Consider the following 10,216-nt stretch of genomic DNA (forward strand, 5'->3'; position numbering starts at 1 on the left):
TGATTCTAAGGGACAAAATCCCAGGTGGGGAATAAAATTCGACCACCTTAAGCTAGTGTTTTCCATGCCTAGAATTCAGCTGGCGCCAGATGCATAAGACTGAACAGGTTCCAAACCTCTCAAAGGTTCTTACCTTCTAAACAGGGACGTCTGTTTTCTAGTAAAATCAGGAAAAACAAAAGAGAAAACTCAAAAGAGGTTCCTCCTGGCGCTCATATACGTGAACCTAAATACTCTCTCAGTCCTCAAAGAGAGAGACCTCGAGAAGGAGACTTGCTGAAGCAAAGCTACAGGGGACTCTAAGGTTTCCCTGGCCCTGCGCCCCTGTCCTGCCTGGCTGATGTCAGCATCTCTCTGTGAGGTCACCACCTCCCCAGCACCTTTGACCAATAGGCTGAAGTCCTGCAAAAGCCTTTGTGATGTCACTGCCACACCCACCCCTCCCCTGCAGTGCTAATGTTCTGCCGCAGGCCAGACACTTTGGAGGTTTGAGCTACTCCCTGTGGATCACCCCGCTCAATGAGTGTTCATTCTAGGAAGCAAGCCGGCTAGACAGTAAAACATCACAAGCTGCTCCCAATACTACACTCGGTTTCTCAGAAATGAGTAGACTTTATGGGCAGAAGAGACAGTTAGAGCATCTAATCTGACCCCCTGCATATCACAGGCCTCCTGTCTGCCACAATAGCTACTGTTGGGGTAAACACATTCCAGAAAGGCATCTAGTCTTTATTAAATGACATCAAGAGACGGAGAATCCACCACTTTCCTTGGTAGCTTCTTCCTGTGGTCAGTCATCCTCGCTGTTGAATATTTGTGCCTTATTTGTCATAGGAATTTGTCTCTTTTCACCTTCCAGCCATTCCCAAACCTCAGCCAGTATTTGTAGGTGACAAATCTCATGAATTGTCACAGATTGCGGTGTTACTAGAGGGGGTTTTGGAATTAACTGATAAGTCACTGGGACCAGATGGCATTCACCCAAGAGTTCTGAAAGAACTCAGATGTGAAATTGCGGAACTACTAATTATGGTTTGTAACTTGTCCTTTAAATCAGCTTCTGTATCCATGACTGGAAGATAGCTAATGTAACGCCAATATTTAAAAAGGGCACTATTGGTGATCCCGGCAATTACGGACCAGTAAGTCTAATGTCAGTACCGGGCAAATTAGTTGAAACAACTGTAAAGAATAAAATTGTCAGACACATAGAAGAACATAAATTGTTGGGCAAAAATCAACATAGTTTAGGTAAAGGGAAATCGTGTCTTACTAATCTATTAGAGTTCTTTGAAGGGGTCAACAAACATGTGGACAAGGGGAATCCAGTGGACATAGTGTACTTAGATTTCCAGAAAGCATTTGACAAGGTCCCTCACCAAAGGGTCTTATGTAAATTAAGTTGTCATGGGATAAGAGGGAAGATCCTTTCATGGATTGAGAACTGGTTAAAAGACAGGGAACAAAGGGTAGGAATAAATGGTAAATTTTCAGAATGGAGAGGGTTAACTAGTGGTGTTCCCCAAGGGTCAGTCCTAGGCCAATGCTATTCAACTTATTCATAAATGATCTGGAGAAAGGGGTAAAAAGTGAGGTGGCAAAGTTTGCAGATGATACTAAAGTGCTCAAGATAATTAAGACCAAAGCAGACTGTGAAGAACTTCAAAAAGATCTCACAAAACTAAGTGATTGGGAAACAAAATGGCAAATGAAATTTAATGTGGACAACGTAAAGTAATGCACATTGGGAAAAATAACCCCAACTATACATACAATATGATGGGGGCTAATTTAGCTACAATGAATCAGGAAAAAGATCTTGGAGTCATCGTGGATAGTTCTCTGAAGACTTCCACGCAGTGTGCAGCGGCAGTCAAAAAAGCAAACAGGATGTTAGGAATCATTAAAAAGGGGATAGAGAATGAGACGGAGAATATCTTATTGCCCTTATATAAATCCATGGTACACCCACATCTTGAATACTGTGTACAGATGTGGTCTCCTCATCTCAAAAAAGATATACTGGCATTAGAAAAGGTTCAGAGAAGGGCAATTAAAATGATTAGAGGTTTGGAAGGGGTCCCATATGAGGAGAGATTAAAGAGGCTAGGACTTTTCAGCTTGGAAAAGAGGAGACTATGGGGGGATATGATCGAGGTATATGAAATCATGAGTGATGTGGAGAAAGTGAATAAGGAAAAGTTATTTACTTGTTCCCATAATATAAGAACTCCACTAGTAAGCTCCCTCCAGCCTGACAGTTCACCTTTCAGTACGACCCGTTGTAGTCTCCCCTTTAACCAGTTCCTTATCCACCTTTCAATTTTCATATTGATCCTCATCTTTTCCAATTTAGCTAATAATTCCCCATGTGGAACCGTATCAAATGCCTTACTGAAATCGAGATAAATTAGATCCACTGCGTTTCCTTTGTCTAAAAAATCTGTTACCTTCTCAAAGAAGGAGATCAGGTTGGTTTGGCACGATCTACCTTTTGTAAAGCCATGTTGTATTTTGTCCCAATTACCATTGACTTCAATGTCCTTAACTACTTTCTCCTTCAAAACATTTTCTGAGACCTTGCATACTACAGATGTCAAACTAACAGGCCTGTAGTTACCCGGATCACGTTTTTTCCTTTTCTTAAAGCTAGGAACTATGTTAGCAATTCTCCAGTCATACGGTACAACCCCTGAGTTTACAGATTCATTAAAAATTCTTGCTAATGGGTTTGCAATTTCATGTGCCAGTTCTTTTAATATTCTTGGATGAAGATTATCTGGGCCCCCCGATTTAGTCCCATTAAGCTGTTCGAGTTTGTCTTCTAACTCAGATGTGGTAATATCTACCTCCATATCCTCATTCCCATTTGTCATCCTACCATTATCTCTAAGCTCCTCATTAGCCTCTGAAAGACTGAGGCAAAGTATTTGTTTAGACATTGGGCCATGCCTAGATTATCCTTAACCTCCACTCCATCCTCAGTGTTTAGTGGTCCCACTTCTTCTTTCTTTATTTTCTTCTGATTCATATGGCTATAAAACCTTTTACTATTGGTTTGAATTCCCTTTGCAAGGTCCAACTCTACATGGCTTTCGGCCTTTCTCACTTTATCCCTACATGTTCTGACCTCAGTAAGGTAGCTTTCCTTGCTGATCACTCCCATCTTCCACTCCTTGTAGGCTTTCTGCTTTTTCTTAATCATCTCTCTGAAATGCTTGCTCATCCAACTTGGTCTACAACTCCTGCCTATGAATTTTCCCCCTTTCTTGGGATGCAGGCTTCTGATAGTTTCTGCAACTTTGACTTGAAGTAATTTCAGGCCTTCTCCGCCTTTAGATCCACAAGTCCTTCAGTCCAATCCACTTCCCTATCTAATTTCCTTAATTTTTTAAAGTTAGCCCTTTTGAAATCAAAAACCCTAGTCACAGATCTATTTTTGTTTACCCTTCCATTTAGTTTAAACTGAATTAGCTCATGATCGCTCAAACCAAGGCTGTCCCCTACAACCATTTCTTCTAAGAGATCCTCACTACCCACACCAAATCTAAAATGGCATCCCCTCTTGTTGGTTCTTCAACTACTTGGTGAAGGAATCCATCAGCTATCACATCTAGGAAAATCTGAGCCCTATTATATTACTAGCACTTGTCCTCCAGTCTATATCTGGGAAGTTAAAGTCTCCCATGATCACACAATTCCCATTAGTATTTACTTCATTAAAAACATTAAAGAGGTCTCTATCCCTATCCAAATCAGACTCCTGTTCTAACAGACAGTGAACCCCCCAAAGACAGGGATAGAGCCCAGGAATCGAGATGGTGGGGAAATTTCATTGAAACCGTTTCTGTCCGAAAATCCCATTCAAACTAAACCAGTTTCTTTCTTGAAATCATATCAAGTGGCATGAAAATTCTTTGCAAAAATATTTTGTTGCAAAACAAAAGCATCTTCTGTGTCACAAAAAGAACAGGAGTACGTGTTTGTCTCGTCGCACACAAAGAGGAGACACTTAGATCTCAAAAATTAGATAAGATGTTTCAGTCTGAGCTAAGTAGTTGCTGCTCTTAACAATTGCAACATAATAAAATACAAATAAAATAGACTATTTCAGCCATTCTATTATGTCCTAATCTGATCTGAGTAAACATGATAGGACACCTCATCTTATGCACTGCTCCTAGTGACACTCTCCAATAGATCCCCATCCTCCACCTGTCGGGAGGTAGGTAGGAGCGGATTGTTATCCCTACTTGAAAGAGGGAGAAGCTAAGGCTGAGAAAGGAGAATTGACTTGTCTTAGGTCACACAGCCAGTCCGTGGCAGAGTTGGGAATAGGACCCAAGAGCCCTGATTTTCAAACTAACCATCGGATCTTGAATTTCAGACATTGAATGACCTGAATAAAGTGCTCTCAAGTGAGTTCCAGACCAGCAAGGGTTCATAGTAATTATTCAGCAAGTATTTTAGGAGAACTGGAATGGTAGAGAAAATAATGAACTGCAGAGAAGCAGCAAAATTTGTCGAACATATGACTGGTTATGACTATTTACTTGGTCTTAAAAGAAAACAACAGGGACCTGAGTCTCCTCCCTGTCAATAACGCCCTGCTCAGCCAATCAGGGTAGAGACCGAGGGGCGGGAGGATGAGGGTTCTCACCAGAGAGCCCAAAGGATGGCCCAGGTCACCGCTGGGGATCACTGTCTGAGCACTATTTCAGCCCCACATTTTTCGGTGGACCTCCCACAATGGGAGTTGTAGAGCACCGCCCATGACACACACACACACCCCTCCTGGTGGTGGGAGGGGAACAGGGGAACAGACAAAAGAAGTAAGAGATGAAGAGAAAGGAGGGAGGGATGGAGGAAAAGGTAAAAGAAAAAGGACAAACCTTAATGTCCCCAGAGATTCTAAGGGACAAAATCCCAGGTGGGGAATAAAATTTGGCCACCTTAAGCTAGTGTTTTCCATGCCTAAAATTCAGATGGCGCCAGATGCATCAGACTGAACAGGTTCCAAATCTCTCAGAGGCTCTTACCTTCTAAAGAGGGATGTCAGTTTTCTAGTGAAATCAGGAAAAAGAAAGGAGAAAACTCAAAAGAGGTTCCTCCTGGTGCTCACGTACGTGACCCCTAATACTCTCTCAGACCTCAAAGAGAGACCTCGAGAAGGAGACTTGCTGAAGCAAAGCCACAGGGGTCTCTGAGGTTTCCCTGGCCCTGCGCCCCTGTCCTGCCTGGCTGATGTCAGCATCCCTCTGTGAGGTCACCACCTGCCCTACACCTTTGGCCAATAGGCTGAGGTCCTGCAAAAGGCCTTTGTGATGTCACTGCCACACCCACCCCTCCCCTGCAGTGCTAATGTCCTGCCACAGGGCAGACACTTTGGAGGTTTGAGCTACTCCCTGTGGATCACCCCGCTCAATGAGTGTTCATTCTAGGAAGCAAGCCGGCTAGACAGTAAAACATCGCAAGCTGCTCCCAATGCTACACTCGGTTTCTCAGAAATGAGTAGACTTTATGGGCAGAAGAGACAGTTAGAGCATCTAATCTGACCCCCTGCATATCACAGGCCTCCTGTCTACCACAATAGCTACTTTGGGGGCAAACACATTCCGGAAAGGCATCTAGTCTTTATTAAATGACATCAAGAGATGGAGAATCCACCACTTTCCATGGTAGCTTCTTCCTGTGGTCAATCATCCTCGCTGTTGAATATTTGTGCCTTATTTGTCATAGGAATTTGTCTCTTTTCACCTTCCAGCCATTGGGTCTTGTTCTGCCTTTCTCTGCTCGATTAAAGAGCCCTTTAATACCCAATATTTTCTCTCCATTAAGGCACTTCAACACTTCAGTGAAGTCACCTTTCAATCTTCTTTTGATAAGCTAAACAGGTTGAGCTCTTTCAATAGCTCACTAGAAGGCATTTTTCTCCAGCCCTCAGAACATTTGGTGGCTCTTTGCTGCCCAGCTCCAATTTCTAGGACCATCTTTTTCAAAGGAGGACACCAACACTGGAGGCAGTATTCCAATAGCAGTCTCACTGCTGCTGTGTCACCTCCCTATCCTACTCACGGCTCTGCTCCTACGTCTAATGATGGCTTTAGCCCTGTTCACCACAGCATCACACTGGGAGCTCATGTTGAGTGGCTTTTCCACTCTGGCCCCTAAATCCATTTCAGAGTCACTGCTTTCCTGGATACACGTCCCCATTCTAGAGTTGTGGCCGGTGTGCCTTGTTGTCACGCATAGGACCTTGCATTGGGCTCTGCTCAAACTTGTTTTCTTTGAATGGGTCCAGCTGGCTGAATGAGCCAGATCGCTCTGTATCACTGCCCTCTCCCCATCAGGAATTACCACTCTGCCTGTATTTTGTCACCCTCCGAATCTTATCCGCAGTGATTGTATGTTTTCTCCCAATTCATTGATAACAATTATTTTTAAAAATTAGTCCTTGAGAGCTTCTTCAGACCCTTAGTACCCAGGACCTGCGCCCCACATCACAGTGAGAAATGCTGTCCAGCCCTGCTGGTACATAGGGGATAAGCACAGAACAAACGTACCTTTAGGAGCTGTGTTGTCCATAGGCTCTGAACAACATGTGGGGGTCAGCAGATTACAAACGCACAACAGACCTGTAGTGTAGACAGGTCCCAACTGCGTCTCGGTTTCCCACCCTGTAAAATGGGGAGAACAAACAAAACCTTGATTAGCTCCATTTGATAGCTGGGGAAAACCGAGGCACCCAGCGGTGCAGAGACTCGCTCATGGTCCCAAAGCCAGGAATAGAAAACAGCAGATCTGATAGCCAGGCCTGGGACCTAACCCTGGTTTTCCTGGCCTTGCTGCTCTAAGTTTAGTCATAGCCTCCATGTCTTTTCCCCCGTGTCCCTTAACCCCACGTCACTGCAGAAGAGAGATTTTCTGGTAGCCAACTGGCTCTCCTGCATGTGGACGTCGTTCCAAAAGACATGCTCTGGCTCAGTCCCATGCTATGGTTGGCTGAAGGAACCACTTGGTCACATTCTAGCCCTGAGTTATACAGGAGGGGCGACTAGATGCACATAATGGTCCTTTCTGACCTGAACCTCTATCAATCGCTACATTTTCTGCTGCTAGGAAGAGAACTCTGGACCTATTTTCTCTCATTCACTTTCAGTCAGAATAATTTCAATCCAGGCCAAAGGATTTCCTCTTCCATTGTGTCTTCAGCACCTTTGCGAGCAACCAGTTACTGTTACCCACAGGTTTCCAGTTTCAACCTGTCCCTGGTTGAGATGGCCAGGAAAGGGGTTGGAGCTCTGGCCCAGGTGATGCAGCTCCCTAGGGTGAAGGGAATAAGTGTGGGGGTCACGTGACAAGACGCAGCCTGTGACTAGGACCCAGGCCTGCTGAGAGATAGAAGGGCAGCCTGTGCTCAGCCAGGAGAGAGACCCCAAGGGAAGCAGGCATGGGAGGGGCTTGGAGAGTCCTTTAAAGGTCAGGGACAAGCTGGGAAGGGGCCAGACTGAGCACTAAGGACAAGGCCCTAGGAGGGAAAGACAGGGCAGTTTAGGAGATGGGGCAGATAGTCCAGTTGGTTTCGGCTCCAGGACCAGACACCCAGAGGTGAAGGTGATTGTCGGGGCTTCTGTCCTTCTTCCCCAGTGTAGATTTGATAGTGGAGAAGACTGATGCCGTAAGGGGGAAGTGAGTTACCCCAAGGTCACCCAGTGAGTTTATATCACAAATGCATAGTCGGAAGTATCCAATAGAAACATGGATTTTCCAGTCTCATCTTTCTAGGAGTCCCCGGGGCTAAGGTAAAACCCCTGCTGCCCCTCCCCATTCTGCTCACCTCCAAGATGTGCTGGAGTTTGTCTGTGCTGGGGGGTGCTGTCAGCAGGATCGAGAGCTCGTCATCCATGTTCTCTGGGCAGCAGGGCCGGCTTTAGGCCAATTCCACCAATTCCCCCGAATCGGGCCCCGCGCCTAAGAGGGCCCCGCACCCAGTGGCAGGGCCGCCCAGAGTGGGGGGCAAGTGGCAGAGAATCCCTTCCCTGGCTAGAGGCGCCTTTTTAATTTTTACTCACCCAGCGGTGCTCCAGGACTTTGGCGGCACTTTGGTGGCATGTCCTTCAGTGCCACCAAAGACCCAGAGCGAGTGAAGGAACCGCCACCAAAGTCTAGGAGCGCCGCCCGGTGAGTACAAGCCCCACGTGGGTTTTTTTTTTTTAAGTCATCCCTGTGGGGGCCCTGTCAAAACTGTTCGAATCGGGCCCCACACTTCCTAAAGCCGGCCCTGGGTGTGGGGCAAGGAGCTGGGACACTGCGCGGTGGGTCACTGTCTGGCCCAGGCCCTTCCTAGCCAGAGGCCGAGGCCGAGGCATTTCCTTCAGGTCACCTTCTGCTGCAGCTTGGCCACGGGCCCCCATAGCCACTAGCCCAGCCAGGGATCCCAAGTGGGGATTGTCACGGCTGGCTCCTCCCTGCCGCCAGCAGCTCTTCACTGCCAGGGAATTCCTGAAATCCTGTGTGCCCCTCCCCCACCCACCTCCTGGGGCTGTGAGTGCCCCCCCCCGGACAGCCCCTCCCCCGAGCTCTGAGTGCCCCTGGCCAGTCCCTCCCCTCAGCCCCCCCGCCACTTCCTGGGGCTCTGAGTGCCCTCAGCCTGTCCCCCTCCCACACCCCGGGGCTGAGTGACCTTGGCCAACCCCTGTCCCTTCAGGAGGAACTCCCAGTACCCACCCAGCCCCCACACCTCAGAGTTCCCCTCCCTGCGGCTCTGTGGCCATACCCCCACCAGGGCCGGCTTTAGGCCAATTCAACCAATTCCCCTGAATCGGGCCCCGGGCCCAAGCCCCGGTACGGTGTACCGGCAAGAGCCAGTGCGCTGTACCAGGGTGGCCCGGCTTCCCCAGGGGGCAATTTAAAGGACCTAGGGCTCCCAGCAGGGGCCGGAGCCCCAGGCCCTTTAAATTGCTACCAGACCCCCACTGCTGGAGCCCTGGGGTAGGGCTGCAGGGCTCTGGGGGCTATTTAAAAAGTCCAGGACTCCCGCTGCCTCTACCGCCCCGGCCCTTTAAATAGCCGCTGGAGCCCCGCTGCTTCCCCAGGGCTCCCGTGGCTATTTAAAGGGCCGGGGCGGTAGAAGCAGGGGAGCCCTGGGCCCTTTAAATAGCCCCCAGAGCCCTGGGATAGCGGGGGACTCGGGGGCTATTTAAAGGGCCGGGGCTCCAGCTGCCTCTGCTGCACCCCGTCCCCGCACCAGCCCCGCACCCCCTGCCCGCAGCCAGCCCCGTCTCCAGCCAGCCCTGCACCCCCTGTCCGCAGCCAGCCCCTGCTGCACCCCTGCCCTACCTCGAGCCCCGCCCCCCCTGTTCTGCCCACACCAGCCCCGCCCCCCTGCCCTGCCTGCAGCCAGCCCTGCACCCCCTGTCCGCAGCCAGCCCCTGCTGCACCCCTGCCCTACCTCGAGCCCCGCCCCCCCGTTTTGCCCGCACCAGCCCCGCCCCCCTGCCCTGCCTGCAGCCAGCCCTGCACCCCCTGCCCGCAGCCAGCCTCTGCCGCACCCCCTGCCCTGTCTCCAGGCAACCCCTGCCACACACCCCTGCGGCCCTGCCCAAAGCCAGCCAGCCCCACACACTCCTGTCTCCAGCCAGCCCCGCACCTCTTGCCCTGCCTGCAGCCAGACCCTACCTCCAGTGAGCCCCTGCCCTGCCTCCAGCCAGCCCCATGTCCACTGGTGCCCTGCAGTTCCCAGGGCAGTAACCCTGCACACCTGCTTCAATGAGGGGGGCAGGGAGCAGCTGGGACCCACATATGTGCACACCACTAGGGTGACCAGACAGCAAGTGTGAAAAATCAGGACAGGGGGTGGGGGATAAATAGGATCCTATAAGAAAAAGACCCCAAAATCGGGACTGTCCCTATAAAATCAGGACATCTGGTCACCCTAGCACACCCTCAGGGAGTGGCGGGGACCCACACACGTGAAACGGAGCTCATTAATAACCGATCAACAGCATATATGATGCAATGTACATAATATATAATTTTATTATTTATATAGTTATGGAAAGTAAATAATACATGGAAGAAATGAAAGGCTTTTTTTTACATTATTTTTTTTGTTAGTCATCCCTGCCGGGGGCCCGCCAAAAATGTTCGAATTGGGCCCCGCCCTTCCTAAAGCCGGCCCTGCTGGAGAGAACAGGAGGATTCAGTCAGCAGGGGC

Source organism: Chrysemys picta, chromosome 9, assembly GCF_011386835.1.
Source record: "Chrysemys picta bellii isolate R12L10 chromosome 9, ASM1138683v2, whole genome shotgun sequence".
NCBI lineage: Eukaryota > Metazoa > Chordata > Testudines > Emydidae > Chrysemys > Chrysemys picta.